Here is an 18,187-nt window from a genome sequence, read left to right as displayed (position 1 = left end):
TATTGGATCCCGTTCTCTTATAGGGGCCAAAATAGAACCCTGTGTTTCCCATCCTAGAATCTTGTAGTCTCTTTCTTGCCAAGGCTGACGTAGGGTACCTGTCTCAGGCGCTCAGTGGAAATTAGAGTAAATAAGACCGAAAGGGTTCGCTTAGGATGGAAGATGGTGGGACATACAAACTGGAAGCGGTTTGCTGTTTAAATAATCCTAAGTGACACTTAACTGTCACTTGTTACATAGTATAAACACACGAGGAATCTGGAAACAGACTCCTTTTTTCTGCGTTGCTACATCCGAAGGGAGTGACAAGTGCTTTTGTAAACATCATTGTGGGCAGCGTTCGTGTCTGGTGAAGTCATCATAATTAAGTTAGATGAGTACTTATTTTGAAGCCCTGAATGAATGTTTGGAAATGTGATTCCTAATAAAACCATCTTCGACGAGTCAGAATTCTCAGCAGTTTATTAATCATGTGGGGATTTTTATGCAACGCTGTAAGATTTTTATGGTAAAAGCAGAACTGTTTAAGTCATGATAATGTAGCATAGGAGAGAGCAGTCAGGGGAAAGATCATAGTTTCAGAAGGCAACTGTGGAAACAAGTAAAAATCTTAAACCTTAAAAACTAAAATTGAAAGTGTGCCTAGATGGCTCAGCCCATTGAGGGTCGCACTGGGTTTCAGCTCAGGTCATGATCTAAGGGTCCTGGGATCAAGGCCCTTAGGCTCTGCGCTCAGGATGGAGTCTGCTTGTCCCTCTCCCTCTGCTCCTCCTCCTGCTCTCTCTCTCTCTTTCTAATAAATAAAATCTTTTTTTTTAAAAGATTTTAATTTTTTATTCATGAGAGAGACAGAGAGAGGCAGAGACATAGGCAGGGGGAGAAGCAGGCTCCCTGTGGGGGGAGACTGATGCAGGACTTGATCCCAGGACTCTGAAATCAACATCTGAGCCAGAAGGCAGATGCTCAACCTCTGAGCTACCCAGGTGCTCTTAAATAAAATCTTAAAAACAGCAACAACAGTAACAGCCGCCACCACCAAAGATCACTTGGGTGGCTCAGTTGGTTAAGCATCTGCCTTTGGCTCAGGTCATGATCCAAGGATTCTGGGATGGAGCCACAGATGAGATCTGTCTCCTTGCTCAGCTGGAAGGCAGCAGCAAACCCCCCCCCCCCCCCCCCCCCCCCCCCCCCGCCCCTTGCCCTCTGCTCATGCTCTAACTCTGGCTTTTTCTCTCAAATAAATAAAATCTTGAAAAAAACAAATTGTATTCACTAAAGCAAAAATGACTAAAAAAACCCCTTTGTTTTACATACCCTGATTCATTCTCTGATGAGTGTCCTCCACCTTCAGGGTGTTTTTTTTAGAATTGTAGAAAATTGAGTTGGCTTTTAACTTACTGCCATTTTGTACCTCTCACTTACGTTTCCTAGTTTTTTTTTTTTTTTTAGAGACTTACCCGTAATGGCTTTTGATCCAACTTTTTTTTTTTTTTTTTTTTTTTTTTAAGATTTCATTGATTTATTCAGAGAGGCAGAGATATAGGCAGAGGCAGAAGCAGGGTCCCTGGAGGGGACCCTGGGATCACAACCTGAGCCAAAGGCAGACGCTCAACCACTGAGCCACCTAGGCACCCCGATCCAATTTTTTTTTTTTTAAAGATTTTATTTATTTATTCATGAGAGACACACACAGAGAGAGGCAGAAACACAGGCAGTGGGAGAAGCAGGCTTCATGCAGGGACTCCCATGTGCGACTCGATCCCGGGTCTCCTGGATCAGGCCCTGGGCTGAAGGCGGCCTAAACTCAGCTAAACTGCTGAGCCACCCAGATGTCCCCCAGTTTGTTTTTGAATGTGAACAGATACATAGAAAAAAATTAAAATAAGCCTTGTAATCCAAGTTACATTCTTCCTAAATTGTGATTTTTTTCCTGTTGCCTAACTTCAGACTGGTGAACCTGACAGTAGAAGTACTGCTAGCCACTGTGAAAAGGCTAGGGGTCAGAAGTCACATCTTGCTTCCTTCTAGACCTAGACCTGGTTTCCTAGTAGCTGGGGCTTTGGGGATGTCACTCAGTCTTTCTGGCCCCAGTCTTTTTATTTATAGAGTTTGAGTGGGTGTATGTCACAAGGTTTGGGAGGGTGGTAGAGTCACCCTCCCAAACTATGTGACTATAGAGTCACATTATATAAAAGAACCTTCTAGGATGCTACACTTTTGTAGTTTTCCTTCTCTTTACTCTCTTTATCTCTTTTGTTAACTTTTCTTTATCTCCTCTTATTTTTATTTTTTAAAGACAGAGAGTTAGAGAGAATGCACAAGAAGGGGGAGTGGCTGAGGAAGAGGGAGAAGCAGCCTCCCAGCTGAGCAGGGAGCCCAATTTGTGGCTCCATCCCAGGACCCTGAATCATGACCTGAGCTGAAGGCAGTTGCTTAACTGACTCAGCCACCCAGGCACCCCTTCCTTTTCTTCTTCTTCTTCTTCTTCTTTTTTTTTTTTTTTTTTTAAGATTTATTTATTTATTAATGAGAGACACAGAGAGAGGCAGAGACACAGGCAGAGGGAAAAGCAGGCTCATCAACAGGGAGACCAATGCAGGACTCCCCAGACTCCAGGATCACACCCTGAGCCAAAGGCAGATGCTCAACTGCTGAGCTACCCAGGCATCCCCCCTTCATTCTCTTCTGAAGTCAGAACATCCTTTTTTTTTTTTTTTTAATTTTTTTTATTTATTTATGATAGTCACAGAGAGAGAGAGAGAGGCAGAGACACAGGCAGAGGGAGAAGCAGGCTCCACGCACCGGGAGCCCGATGTGGGATTCGATCCCGGGTCTCCAGGATCTCGCCCTGGGCCAAAGGCAGGCGCCAAACCGCTGCGCCACCCAGGGATCCCTGAAGTCAGAACATCCTAATGCCTTAGTGTTTCCAAGCCATTACCTCTACTTTTTTTTTTTCTTTTTTAAGTAAGCTCTATTCCGAATGTGGGGTCTTGAACTCATGACCCTGAGATCAAGAGTTGCATGCTCTACCAACTGAGCCAGCCCATTGACCCCATTCCTTCTACTTTTTTCTTTTGAAAAAAAAATTTTTTTTTAGTGTAGTTGACACAATGTTACATTAGTTTCAGGTGTACTGCATAGTGATTGGACAAGTTTATACATTATTCTGTGCTCACCACAAGTGTAGCTAACATCTGTTGCCATACAGAGCTATTACAATATCATTAACTGTGTTCTTTATGTTCCCTCTGCTTTTTTCTACTTGCACTCTCTCTGGGTGATCGCCTATCTACTGTTAATCCACTTTCAATATGCTGTTGACTCTTGGATTTTTATCTCCAGTCCTGAACTTCAGATTTCTTCTGCTGCCTGTGTGGTATCTTCACTCCATTTGTCTATAAGCATCTTAAAGTGAACATGTTCAGGGTGGAGCTCTTGATTTCTGTTCCTCAACCCATTCCTTCCTCAGCAGTCTCCATTTTATAAGAGAACCCCCTGTTTCCCTTCTCCACACTCCTCAAGTGAAAAATATGGTAGTCATCCTTATTTCAACCCTTTGCCTCACTGCTCCTTCGTCCCAAGTACAATCAATCCTTCAGTAAACTCTGTCAGTTTTATCTGAGAATAGATTTTTTTTTTTTTTTTTTGGGGAGAGAGAGCTAGAGAATAGTGTGTGAACCAGAGGGAGAGAGAGAATCCTAAGTAGGCTCCATGCTTAGCAGGAGCCTGATGGGGGCTCAATCTCACGACCCTGAGATCCTGACCTGGGCCGAAATCAAGGCATCAGACCCTTTACGGACTGAGCCACCTAGGTGCCCCCAAAATACATTCAATTATATTTACTTCACTTTGTTTTTATTGCTACCACCCCAGTTCTTTTGGGGCAGTAGCTTCCTAACTGGTCTTCTTGCCTTTGGTCTTGCTTTCTTATATCAAATAGCAGTGTGATCTTTACTCACTTTTCTGCCTCAGTGGCTTCTCATTACACTAAGAAGTAAATCCACATTCTTTACCTGCATTATCTGCTAATTATCTTGCTTATTTTCTTTTTTATTTATGGCCTTTTTCCTTCAGCATACAATGAGGGTGAGGTGCTTATCTGCCTTCCTTTGGAATTATTATTATTCGTATTATTTTTAAAGTAATCTCCATGCCCACTGGGGCTTGAACTCAGGAGCCTGATATCCAGACCTGAGCTGAGATCCAGTATCTCTGTCACTAAACCACTGCGTCACCCAGGTGCTCCCGCCGTGGTATTCTTGGTAACCAGAACAGTGTCTGGAACATTTAACTAATGTTGAATGAACGAATGTGTGAATGAAATAAGTCACAATCTTTTGATTCCAAGGACAGTATGTACTGCACAAACCGCCCTTTTTGGCCCCAGATTTGTGCAAATGAAGTAATCAAAGAGCCTAGAGTTATTCTGGTAGGTGTCCTTATTCCTTCAGTCTTAGTTAGGTGTTACATCTCATGAAAAGGCTAAGCATTTAGACATGAAGGCCTTGATAGCAAATGTGAATTTTACTCATTGTGTCCTGGTTCATTAGTATTTTTGTAAATAAATAACCAGACAAGCCTGGAAAGCTTGTCTGGTTCTTTCTAGACATTGAATTTTGATCTTGAGTGGAGGGGATTGGTTCTAGAATGAGATAGTTTGTTTCTTTCTCTCTCTCTCTCTCTCTCTCTTTCTTTATAGATTTTATTTATTCATGAGAGACACAGAGAGAGGCAGAGACATAGGCAGAAGGAGAAGCAGGGAGACTGATGTGGGACTTGATCCCAGGACTCCAGATCACGCCTTGGCTCAACCACTGAGGCACCCAAGTGCCCCTAGAATGTGGTAGTTTCATATAGTATTACATACCAAATCCTCTAGAGTAGCAATTGGAATTTTTACAGAGAACAGGGTTTTTTTTCAATTACACTATTTAAAAAAAAATCTCTTGTGTGTATGTATGTATGTATGTATCCATCCATCCTCTGAACCATTTGATTTGGAATTATTACATATGGGGGATAAGTCCTTGTCATTTGTTTTTTCTTTTCTTTTTTAAGATTTATTTACTTATTTGAGAGGGAGAGAGCATGAGGGTGCATGCAAACCTGGAGAGGGTGAGGGATCAGGTGAGTCCCAAGCAGATTCCTTACTCTGTGTGGAGCCCAACATGGGACTCAACCCCATGACCTGAGATCATGACTTAAGCCAAAATCAAGAGTTGGGCACTTAACTGACCGAGCCTCCCAGGTGTTTCTCTCTTTTCTTTTTCTTTTTTTTTTCCAAGAATTTATTTTTATTTTTTATTTATTTTTTTAAATTTAATTTTATTTTTATTATTTTATTTATGATAGGCACACAGTGAGAGAGAGAGAGGCAGAGACATAGGCAGAGGGAGAAGCAGGCTCCATGCACCGGGAGCCCGACGTGGGATTCGATCCCGGGTCTCCAGGATGGCGCCCTGGGCCAAAGGCAGGCGCTAAACTGCTGCGCCACCCAGGGATCCCCCAAGAATTTATTTTTAGGTAATCTCTACATCCAATGTGAGGCATAAACCCACAACCCAGAGATCACGATTCACAAGCTCCACCAACTGAGCCAGCCAGGCGCCCCTCATTTGATTTCTATTAATTACTCATTTGAGAACTTTATCATGTTGTAGAAGGAGGGAAATAAACCTAGGACTTTCACTCCCCACCTGAGACCTGAGTCTGTAGCAGTGAAGATACTGTCTGAACATTTAGTAATTGGGGATCCCTGGGTGGCACAGCGGTTTGGCGCCTGCCTTTGGCCCAGGGCGCGATCCTGGAGACCCAGGATTGAATCCCACATCGGGCTCCCGGTGCATGGAGCCTGCTTCTCCCTCTGCCTATGTCTCTGCCTCTCTCTCTCTCTGTGTGTGACTATCATAAATAAATAAAAAAAATTAAAAAAAAAATGAACATTTAGTAATTGAAGAGCAGAAGAAAAGGAAAATAGGGGAGAATGTTATGAATTTTTAGGCTTGTGTGGGACAACTGCCCTTATCACTCCTAACCTCACCTCCCTTCCCAAATTTTGCCACTTGGATTTTTTCCCCTGTGCTCCTTCTCCGTTCCCTGATAGATATGGGTTGTTTTTCTAAGGAGTGCCTATGAGTCTTCAGTAGTCCAATGTCTGCTAGAATGCTTTGTGAGAGGAAACTCCTTTTCTTTTTTCTTTTTTTTTTTTTAAAGATTTTATTTATTTATTCATGATAGTCACAGAGAGAGAGAGAGGCAGAGACACAGGCAGAGGGAGAAGCAGGCTCCATGCACCGGGAGCCCGATGTGGGATTCGATCCCGGGTCTCCAGGATTGCGCCCTGGGCCAAAGGCAGGCGCCAAACCGCTGCGCCACCCAGGGATCCCTCCTTTTCTTGAAGAGACATTTTTCCTTTCTCCTAGTCAAGGAGTCTTTCTGGATTGTCTGGCCATTGGATCCACCTTTCCCTTTGGAGTGGCTCCAAACTGGTGCATTTCTTTATTTCCTTTTTAAGTTGTTCTACCATATATTCCATGATAGCCTTTATGTTATGTTATCATCTCCAGGTTAAATAGTTCTGAGTCACAAGCTTCTAGTTGAGAGAGAGAAAATGAAAGGGATTAGATGTATGGTTGGGTGTGTGTAGTGTGTTTTTTCTAGTTGCTCTGGTAATGCAGATTGTGTATCTAATTTAGACCTTTTTCAAAAGGCTTTTTTTTTTTTTTAAGATTTTGTTTATTTATTTGAGAAAGAGTGTGCACGAGAGAGCATGAGTGGGGTGAGGGGCAGAGGGAGAAGCCCAGTCCCCACTGAGTCTGAGGACTCCACAATCATGATCTGCACTGAGGGCAGGCTCTCAGTTGATTGTGCCACCTCGGTGTCCCTTCAATAAACTTATTTTTTTAGATGACTAAAGAGATTTTGGTAAAAAGACATTCCTAAAAGGGGGTGGCATTGAATTTAAAAAATTTTGTATATAGTAAAACTCAAAATTTTAATTTTTTTAAGATTTTTATTTATTCATTCATGAGAGACACAGAGAGAGAGGCAGAGACATAGGCAGAAGGAGAAGCAGGCTCCATGCAGGGAGCCCGATGTGGGACTTGATCCCGGGTCTCCAGGATCATGCCCTGGGCTGCAGGCAGCGCTAAACCGCTGAGCCACCCGGGCTGCCCCAAAAATTTTAAATTAATTTAAAAAATTCCAGTACAGTTAATGTACAATGTTATATTAGTTTTGGGTATACAATATAAAGTATTCAACGATTCTATATTACTCATCATGATAAGTTAGTTTACTCATTATGATAAATTTGTTTACTCTTTAATCCCCATCACCTATTTCACCTATCCCCCACCCCTGCCCCTCTGGTAATCATCAGTTTGATTTCTATAGTTAAAAGTGTGTTTCTTGGTTTGTCAAAACTCTTTCATTTTCAGTCCTGAGTTGTTTTTTGTAAGATTTTATTTATTTATTCATGAGAGACACACAGAGAAAGAGAGAGGCAGAGAGAGAAGCAGGCTCCATGCAGGGAGCCCGATGTGGGACTCGATCCCGGGTTTCCAGGATCACACCCCGGGCTGAAAGCTGGCGCCAAACTGCTGAGCTACCAGGGCTGCCCTTCAGTCCTGAGTTTTAACAGTGCATAAGATTTTTGTAATTATAACCACCACTAACAGTATACAGAACAATTCCAACACCTCAGAGAATTCCCTTGTGTTACCTCTTTGTAGCCCCTGCTTCCCCATTCTTAACATTTGAAGGTATTTGTTTTTTATTTATTTTATTTATTATTTATTTATTTATTTATTTATCTATCTATCTATCTATCTATATTTATTTATTTTTTGTTTTTTAAAGAGAAAAATTTTCATGGCTAGAATATGTTAGAACTGGAATCAGTGGATAACTGAGTATCCTAATTGTTGGTTATCTTCTGGAAATATAAAAGGTAATTCCAGTCTTTAGCATTCAATAAAGTAATAATTATCCTTATAGATGGAGGAATGTTTATAAAGGCTTTAAATTAAAAGATTTATTGTATAACTTCTAGAACCTGTCAAGTGAGGCTAATCTCATAATGTCAGGTTACAATAGGGACCGTCTAACAGAATTTGGGGGCTGATTCTGTGATAAAATCATAATGGGTAATATCATATATCCTCTCATCTCCCTTTAATAAATCTAGACTTCCCATTTACTGCTATTGCAGGGTTAGCTAGAGATTAATTTTGTCAAAGATTATGCTATGAAGTCTCAGTTTTTCTCCCTAGTTTCTCTCTAGCATTGTCACTTTCTGTTAACCTACCTATGTATTCCCAGCATTTAAAGTTGTTTTAGCTATTCAACTTTCCTAGGGATTGAGGGGAAGATATGCTCTCTGTATATACTGAGCTAATGGTAGTTTTCAGTTATCTTATTAGTTCCAGCCTGAAGCAGTTAATAATAAACTCCATCATTTCCTTACAAAATTTACAAATTCTTACTCTGAGTCCTGGCTCCAGGATCTGTTTTTCCTGTATCTCTTCACCAAGAACATATACCTCCTCATTTCCTGCATTTTTTAAGCAGTTCACTTGAGGAATTATCATTTGACCCTTTAGCTGGGTGTATTTACTGCTAAAATAAAGAAAGTTAGTCTGGGCAGTCCCCTGTATTGTGGTATTGCTAGAGCCAGGTGTTGCGACTCACAGTCCTCCAATGCAAACTCGGGAAGAACTGATGGCTTTTCCCTCCCTGACTCTGTAGGTTGTCCTCCCCTGGTGCTTTAGTCACTTGGGAGACCACCAGGCAAATGCTTATTTGCCTTCAAGGGAAATGCGATCCTGATTATCCACGCCTTCTGGAGGAGGATTATGTGGATTAAAAGAAATCCATGAGTAATCCAGAAGCTTTATTTAAACTGCAGTTTAACCACATTCTTCCTGACCATAGTTTTTCCTTGCATTTCTAATAATTACTTTATAATATTTACTGATTTAATATATCTCTCCTATCATTTAGAAGTATTGGCAGTTGTGAAATAGGAAAAGGATGGGGCGGGGGAGGTCAAAGGAGCTAGATAATGAATAGGCTTTGCCCTACATAATTTGATCTTGACTGGGTGGTTTAACCACAGTGCTTACTAGACCTTGAAGACCTGAATTCCATGAATTCCTTACCTGCTGAGCCACTGGAAGAAATTTGAGGTGACTGTCAACAAGAGGTCAAATTCCATTTTGAGATATTCACACTTTACTAGTTTAAATATTGAACTTTCATGATTTAAAAATGAATATTTCAGATCATCAGAATTATAAATTTAATATAATTTGAAGTTTTAAAAATGTTTAATAATTTAACCTATTGACAATATTCATAGGAATTAAACTGAGAAACTGCAGTTTGAATGCTCAATTTTTGTAGACAGACTACCCACTACTGTTTTTTTTTTTTTTTTAAGATTTTATTTATTCTTGAGAGACAGAGAGAGAGAGAGGCAGAGACATGGGCAGAGGGAGAAGCAGGTTCCATGCAGGGAACCCTATGTGGGACTTGATCCCGGGACTCCAGGATCACGCCCTGAGTCAAAGGCAGATGCTCAACCGCTGAGCCACCCAGGCATCCCAACTCACTACTACTTCTGACAAGTTACTTACATGTAGTTACTTTTTTATTAAATAGTTGAATTATGGTCACTTGAAATTGTGTGTGGGGTTTGTTTGTTTGTTTTTTTTTTTTGGTGCCAAATGTGTTTTTATTAAAGCTCAGGGACAGGAACTGCGGGCAGAAAGAGCTGCCTAAGATTGTATATTCTTGAGTTATTGATTTAGTGTAGGTCTTGTATTAGATACTTTTTTTTTTAAGATTTTATTTATTTATTCATGAGAGACACAGAGAGAGAGGCAGAGACACAGGCAGAGGTAGAAGCAGGCTCCATGCAGAGAGCCCCACACGGGATCACGCCCTGGGCTGAAGGCAGGTAGGCGCTCAACCGCTGAGCCACCCGGGCTGCCCAGATACTATTAAAATTAGTGTTTTCCACTAGCTTTAGAAATCATTACAAATTGACGTTATGTTATCATAACTAAAATTATAATCTGTTAGCTAAAACTTTGCAGGGGTGCCTACGTGGCACAGTTGGTTAAGCATCCTACTCTTGGTAGGCTCTCTCTCAAATAAATAAATCTAAAAAAAATAAATCTTAAAAGAAATAAAACTTACCTCTGCAGTTGTATATTTTATTTTATTTTGTTTATTTTTTGCAGTTGTATATTTAAAAAAGGCTCCATATTTATCACCTAGATAAATCTATATGTATGATATATAGATGGCAAAAAATATATAAATATCATTCCTCCCCTCCTTTTTTTTTTTTTTTTTAAGATTTTATTTATTCCTGAGAGAGAGGCAGACACACAGGCAGAGGGAGAAGCAGGCTCCATGCAGGGAGCCTGATGTGGGATTTGATCCCAGGACTCCAGGATCATGCCTGAGCCACCCAGGCATCCCAGGGCTCGAACTTAATAACCCTGAGATCAAGACCTGAGCTGAGATCAAGAGTCATTTGCTTGGGGTACCTGGGTGGCTCACTTGGTGAGGCATTGGACTCTTGATATTAGCTTAGGTCATGATTGTGGGGTTGTGGAATTGGGCTCCGAGCTCAGTGGGGAGTCTGCTTGAGTTCTTTCCCTCCCTCTTTCTCTTGCTTGGGTGTACTCTCTCTCTCTCTCAAGTAAATAAATAAATCTTAAAAAAAAAATAGAGGGGTGCTTGCGTGGCTCAGTCGATTGAGTGTCTGGCTCTTGATTTCCTCTCAGGTCATGATCTCAGGGTCCTGGGATCAGACCCTGAGGGGACTCTGCATTTAACGGGGCATCTGCTTGAGGATTCTCTCCCTCTCTTGCTCCTTCCCCCACTCAGGTGCTCTCTCTCTTTCAAAATGAATGCATCGTGAAAAAAAAAAAAAAAGATGCTTGGGGTGCCTGGGTGGCTTAATCAGTTAAGCATCTGCCTTTGGCTCAGGTCATGATCCCAGGGTCCTGGAATTGAGCCACATGTCAGGCTCTCTGATCAGTGGGAAGCCTGCCTATCCCTCTCCCTGCACTCTGCCTGCTTGTGCACTCTCTTTCTGTCTAATAAATCTTAAGAGAAATTGTGGCTGTCAATATAGCCTGTTAGAAAAACTGGTCTTTTACTTCTGAAGGAAGGTTGGTCCAAAAACCTGAAAGAACCTTCTATATGAACATGTTCAAGCATGTAGTACTTTTGTACCACATGACATTCAGATAAAATGTTTTGAAAATAGGAAAGAGAAAAAGAAAGACTGCTCTTTTTGCTTACTATATGAATTAGACTATAGTAATAATTAACATTTATTGGATGGTTACTAGTGTGCCAGATTATTCTAAGTGTTGTTTCTAGATTTTATCTCTATAACCAACTTGTAGGGAAGATATGATGACATCCTCACTTAAGAGATAAGGAAACTGAAGCTTTGGGATGTTAACATGCCAAGCAACACATAGTTTGGAAAAAGTCTGGTTTCTAACTCCGGTCTCTGTGACTCTAGAATTTATACATTTTTTTTTTTTAAGATTTTATTTTTACGTAATCTCTGTACTCAATGTAGGGCTTGAATTTATAACCCATCGACCAAGGGTTGAATGCTCCACTCACTGACCCAGCCAGGTGCCCTTGGAAATTTATATTATTAACTGATTGCCTCATTTAGTTCTTTATTTCTTCAGAGAAAGGTTGAAAAAGACCTTTAAAAAATATATATGTAAATATAGTATATATATATGTGTAGACATATATAAATATCTAGTATATGTAATATATATATTTTACACTATATTATGTATATATACTATACTATATATAAAGTATTGTGTTTTTTAGTATCCTAATCACCAGCTTTATCTTCCAGTACATGTGTAGCATTTGGAAACAGGAAGCAATTTTCTGGTCATTTAACCATTGACCTTTTGTTTTAAAAATTGAAGTATTAGTTTCAGGTGTATAACATATTGATTCAGCAATCAGTACATTACTCACTGCTCGCTATGATAAGTGTAGTCACCATCTGTCATCAAACAATGTTATTACAGTATTACTGACTGTATTCCCTATGCTGTATTTTTTATCTTGTTGACTTCCTGATTTTATAAGCTGGAAGTGTGTACCTTTTAATCCCTTTATCTGTTTTACCTTCCCCCCACTCCCCTCCCAACTGTTAACTTTCTTTTTCTCACTACTCTTAAATAAGTTGATATGGATATAGCCTAATTTTATTGATAAGAGTTAATTATTAAACAATAAATTAGTCATTTGATGTAGTAAGCTTTTGTTTTGAATGTATGATAAGCTTTTCCTTTTGCCGTGGCTTTATAATTAGAAAGTCTGTGGTTTTATGCTTTATTATATATATGTAACTGTCAAAAATGCTTAATGTATGACCTACTATAGTTAGATGTCCTAGTAAGCTGGTATAAATCATCTTTACAGAATTTTCAAATAAGAAAATTCAAAAGTATTTTCCCCCCTACTATTCAGGTAATTTGTTTGGGTGATACATTCAAACACGTTGCTAAGCTTCATCTGAAGGTTTTGGAGGATATAAATTTACTCTTGAATAAATGAACCAAGAAATTACAGTTATTAATCCTTTAACTTAAAAAAATGAGTAGAGAAGCATTGCACTTATATTTTTTGACCTCCTTCCCCATATTCACGAGAGAAGAATATGACCGTTAACACTATATCTGCCAAAAAAAAAACACAACAACACTATTATCTGCCATTAATAATACTCAGACATAATAGTAGGAGATGCCTAGGACACAGAAGATTTTCTGCCTACCTCTGCGAGGTTCTGAGTGGACTTAAATTGGGGCAGTTATTTACCCTCTCAGTAGTCTGAACTTTTTATGTTTTTTTTTTTTTTAACTTTTTATGTTAACAGTAATCTTAGTGACTTGCCAGTGTTGTTTTAGTTACCCACTTCTCTTTTACTTAACATTTCCCAAACTATATATTATTTTACAAAATATAAAGCAAGCACTTAGGCGTGCCTGACTGGTTCAGTTGGTAGAGCATCTGATTCTTGATCTTTTTTTTTTTTTCAAGATTTTATTTATTTTCCATGAAAGACAGAGAGAGAGAGAGAGAGAGAGAGAGAGAGGCAGAGACAGGCAGAGGGAGAAGCAGGGTCCACATAAGGAGCCCGATGTGGGACTTGATCCTGGGATTCCAGGATCACACCTTGAGCCGAAGGTAGAGGCTCAACTGCTGAGCCACCCAGACATCCCATGATATTACTTTAAAAAAAAAAAAAAAAAAAAAGCAGCAAGCACTTAGAATGAGAAAATCCTGTCTTGTCAGTTCCATAATAATCATTTTGAGGTAAACATGAATTTTGAATTCATCCGTAGGCAATGGTTTCTGTAGACGAGGGTTGAGTATTTATAAAGTTACAAGTATTATTTTTTCATTACTAGAAGCCATTGAAGTATTATCAATTTGGAAAATGAACTATTTAATAGATTAGAGAAGTTTTGTACTTGGTTTTATCTATTTACATGCTAAGGCTGGGATCTGATATCAGTAAAGAAAAATTTTTTTTTTTTTTTTTAATGATAGTCACAGAGAGAGAGAGAGGCAGAGTCATAGGCAGAGGGAGAAGCAGGCTCCATGCACCGGGAGCCCGACGTGGGATTCGATCCCGGGACTCCAGGATCACGCCCTGGGGCCAAAGGCAGGCGCCAAACCGCTGCGCCACCCAGGGATCCCAAGAAAAAAAATTTTTTAGAAGCCCATTGCTTTTTGAAGTCTTTATATTTTACTGACTGTGTTAATAGTGTTTGCTTTAATGTGTAATTCTAAAAAAGTAGCAGTTTAGAGAAAATAGCAGTTTGGTGAAGCTACATAGTGAAATACTTAATTTTTTATTTATTTTTTAAAAGCCGTTTTTTTTTTTTTTAAGATTTTGTTTACTTATTTATGAGAGACACAGAGGCAGAGACAGAGGGAGAAGCAGGTTCCATGTAGGGAGCCCAGTGCGGAACTCGATCCCGGTACTCCGGAATCATACCTTGAACAGAAGGCAGATGCTCAACCACTGAGCTACCCTGGCGTCCCAGTACTTTACTTTTTTATTTTATTTTATTTTATTTTTTTAAAAGATTTTATTTATTTATTCATGAGAATGCACAGAGAGGAGAGAGAGAGAGGCAGAGACGCAGGCAGAGGGAGAAGCAGGCTCCATGCACCAGGAGCCCGACGTGGGATTTGATCCCGGGTCTCCAGGATCGTGCCCTGGGCCAAAGGCAGGCGCCAAACCGCTGCGCCACCCAGGGATCCCAGTACTTTACTTTTTAAAAAAGATTGATTGGTTAATTTATTTGAGAGATAGAGACCAAGATAGTAAAACTGAGGAGGAGAGGGAGAAGCAGGCTATCCACTCCCCACCAAGCAGGGAGCCTGATGTGGGGATATGGGAATGCAGGGCATGACTTGAGCTGAAGGCAGACACTTAAACTGAGCCACCCAGGTGCCCCAATGGCAAAATTTTTAAAGATTTTTTATTTTTTATTAATGATAGTCACAGAGAGAGAGAGAGAGAGAGAGAGGCAGAGACACAGGCAGAGGGAGAAACAGGCTCCATGCACCGGGAGCCCGACGTGGGATTTGATCCCGGGTCTCCAGGATCGCGCCCTGGGCCAAAGGCAGGCGCCATACTGCTGCGCCACCCAGGGATTCCAAAATTTTTAAAGAAAAGATGAATTTATTAGTGAGTATGGGGAAGGGGCTGAGGGAGAGAATGTCAAGCCAACTCCCCCCTGAGCATGGAGCCTGAGGCAGGCTCCATCCCATGACCCATGAGATCATGACCTGAGCCGAAATCTGGAGTTGGATGCTTAACCAACTGAGGCACCCAAGTACTCCTATAATGGCAAAAACTTTATTTTTTATTTTTTATTTTTTTTAATTTTTATTTATTTATGATAGTCACAGAGAGAGAGAGGCAGAGACATAGGCAGAGGGAGAAGCAGGCTCCATGCACTGGAAGCCTGATGTGGGATTCGATCCTGGGTCTCCAGGATCGCGCCCTGGGCCAAAGGCAGGCACCAAACCGCTGCGCCACCCAGGGATCCCTATGGCAAAAACTTTAAAGTAACTTAAATGTTCTTCAGTGAGGGATTGACTTAAAAAAGTAGTACATTTTTTGTGATTGAATGCTCTATAGCCATAAAACAGATGAGGAAAGTTTTTTCTCTCCACCCAACATGGAACTTCCACTCAGGACCATAAGGTCAAGAGTTCACATGCCCTACTGTCTAAAACAGCAAAGCGCTCTAGAGGAAAGTTTTCTTTTTTTTTTTAATTTCTTTTTAAAGATTTTATTTATTCATGAGAGACACAAAGAGAGAGGTGGAGACACAGGCAGTGGGAGAAGCAGGCTCCTCCATTCAGGGACCTCCATGTGGTACTCTATCCCGGGACTCCAGGATCATGCCCTGAGCCAAAGGCAGATGCTCAACCACTGAGCCACCCAGACATCCCTAGAGGAAACTTTTTATGTACTGGTGTGGAATGATTTTACCAAATAAATGGGCAAAATGAAAAAAAAAAAACAAAAAACAAAACAAAAAAGATGTGGTCACAGTATGTGTAGAATCCTACCATTACTATCTTTTAAAAAAGAAGGTAGACTCCATATATGTATTTTAAATGCAGTATTTCTGAAGGGATACCCAACAAAGTGGTACGTGTTGGTTGCCTCTGGGGAGAGGAACCTTTGTTACTGAGGGACATGAGTGATAGGGATACTTTATTGTATATCCTTGTGGGTTTGAATTTCCGTTTGTGCTTCTCCCTCTTGTGCTTTTTTTTTTTTTTTTAATTTTTTTTAAACTTTTATTTATTTATGATAGGCACACAGTGAGAGAGAGAGAGAGGCAGAGACACAGGCAGAGGGAGAAGCAGGCTCCATGCACCGGGAGCCCGACGTGGGATTCGATCCCGGGTCTCCAGGACCGCACCCTCGGCCAAAGGCAGGCGCCAGACCGCTGCACCACCCAGGGATCCCCTCTTTTGTGCTTTTTAAAACATTCTAGTTGACATAGCCTTATGTGCTTTTGAATTTTGAATAACATTCACACAGAAGGTGAATATAATGAATGCATATATTTAAAAAGGGAAATTCAACTAGTTTGAAGATTAAAAAGATAACCTGTAAGATATCACAAATTAAACAAAATGGACAATAACTATATAAGTATCATTAAGACTTTAAAAGTTGTATTTAGGGCAGCCCCAGTGACTCAGCAGTTTAGCGCCGCCTACAGCTCAGGGCGTGATCCTGGAGACCTGGGATCGAGTCCCACGTCAGGCTCCCACCATGGAGCCTGCTTCTCCCTCTGCCTGTGTCTCTGCCTCTCTCTCTCTCTCCTCTCTGTGTATTCTCATGAATAAATAAATAAAATCTTTTTTTTTTTTTTTAATTTATTTATTTTGATAGTCAGAGAGAGAGAGAGAGAGAGAGGCAGAGACACAGGCAGAGGGAGAAGCAGGCTCCATGCACCGGGAGCCTGACGTGGGATTCGATCCCGGATCTCCAGAATCGCGCCCTGGGCCAAAGGCAGGCGCCAAACCACTGCGCCACCCAGGGATCCCAATAAATAAAATCTTAAAAAAAAAAGTTGTATTTATTCTGTTTTCTACATTGGCTAGTTTTATACCTGTCCTGCAGTTAATGCATAGGTGGATAAATGGAGGTCACTATTCCCATGCATTCATTATGGATTGAAAACTACACCTCCTCCACCACTTCCTACCTACTGGAATTTTTTCAGATTAGAAATAGCTGTGTGCTTAGCATCAAAAACAAACCAAACCAAACCAAAAGGATTATCTTAGCTTTAACATTTACCAGTCACTATATGATTTTGAGCAAGGAATTGAACGCTGGATATGAAGTAATATTTGTTGAGTACCTGCTTTAAATACAACCCTGTGTTAGCCATATTGATAATGATAGCCAAAGTTACACACACACACACACACACACACACACACACAGTCTACACACTTTACTGCATAGTGCTTTTTAAAAAATATTTTTATTTATTTATTCATGAGACACACAGAGAGGCAGAGACACAGACAGAGGGAAAAGCAGGCTCCCTGGTAGGAGCCTGATGTAGGACTCGATTCCGGAACTCCAGGATCACGCCCTGGGCTGAAGGCAGATGCTCAACCCCTGAGCCACCCAGGCATCCCCTAAAGATTTTATTTTTAGTAATCTCTACACCCGATGTGGGGCCTGAACTCAAAACACCAAGACCAAGAGTTGCACGCTATAGCAACTGACCCAGCCAGTTACCCTTTTCTGCCCATTTTTATTTTTATTTTTATTTTTAATTTTTATTTATTTATGATAGTCACACACACAGAGAGAGAGAGAGTCAGAGACATAGGCAGAGGGAGAAGCAGGCTCCATGCAGGGAGCCCGATGTGGGATTCGATCCCAGGTCTCCAGGATCGCGCCCTGGGCCAAAGGCAGGCGCCAAACCGCTGTGCCACCCAGGGATCCCTCTGCCCATTTTTAAATTGGATTGTTTGTTTTTTGGTGTTAAATTACAGAGGGTCTGTACATACTTTATTTTGTTTTTAAAACTATTTATTTATTTGTTTATTTTTTTAAGTAAGCTCTGTGCCCAGAGTGGGGCTTGAACTCATGACCCAGAATCAGGAGTCGGCATGCTCCACTGACTGAGGCAGCCTGGTGCCCCATCTTCTTTATATATTTTGGATACTAACCTTTTATCAGATATATGATTTTTGGTCTCTCTCTCCGTCATTTTATTGCCTTTTTGTTTAGTTGATGGTTTTCTTTGCTTGCAAAAGCTTTTTAGTTTGATGTAGTCCCTGTTGTTTATTTTGCTTTTGTTTCCCTTACCTGGGAGACAGATCCAGAAAAATATTGTCAAGGTTGATGTCCAAGAAATTATTGCTTATGTTTAGTTTTATGGTTTCAGGTCTCACACTTACATCTTTAATCCATTTTGAGTTTTTTTTGTGTGTGTAAGATGTAAGAAAGTCTAGTTTCATTTTTTGTATGTAGCTCTCCAGTTTTTGGAGAGACATTTTTCCGTATTGTATATTTTTGCATTCTTTGTCAAACATTAATTGACCATGTAGG

At 40.5% G+C, this 18,187-nt stretch overlaps 1 protein-coding gene across 3 annotated transcripts in view; it reads left to right on the top strand.

Moving 5' to 3' along the window:
- Positions 1-18,187, top strand: part of PIK3CB (phosphatidylinositol-4,5-bisphosphate 3-kinase catalytic subunit beta) — a 203,053-nt gene that overhangs the window by 925 nt on the left and 183,941 nt on the right. The gene's annotated exons all lie outside the window — the stretch shown is intronic.

The sequence above is a fragment of the Canis lupus genome, chromosome 23 (genome assembly GCF_003254725.2).
Source record: "Canis lupus dingo isolate Sandy chromosome 23, ASM325472v2, whole genome shotgun sequence".
Lineage (NCBI taxonomy): Eukaryota > Metazoa > Chordata > Mammalia > Carnivora > Canidae > Canis > Canis lupus.
The sequence above is the reverse complement of the archived record's forward strand: the minus strand, read 5'-3'. Positions and strand labels throughout refer to the sequence as shown.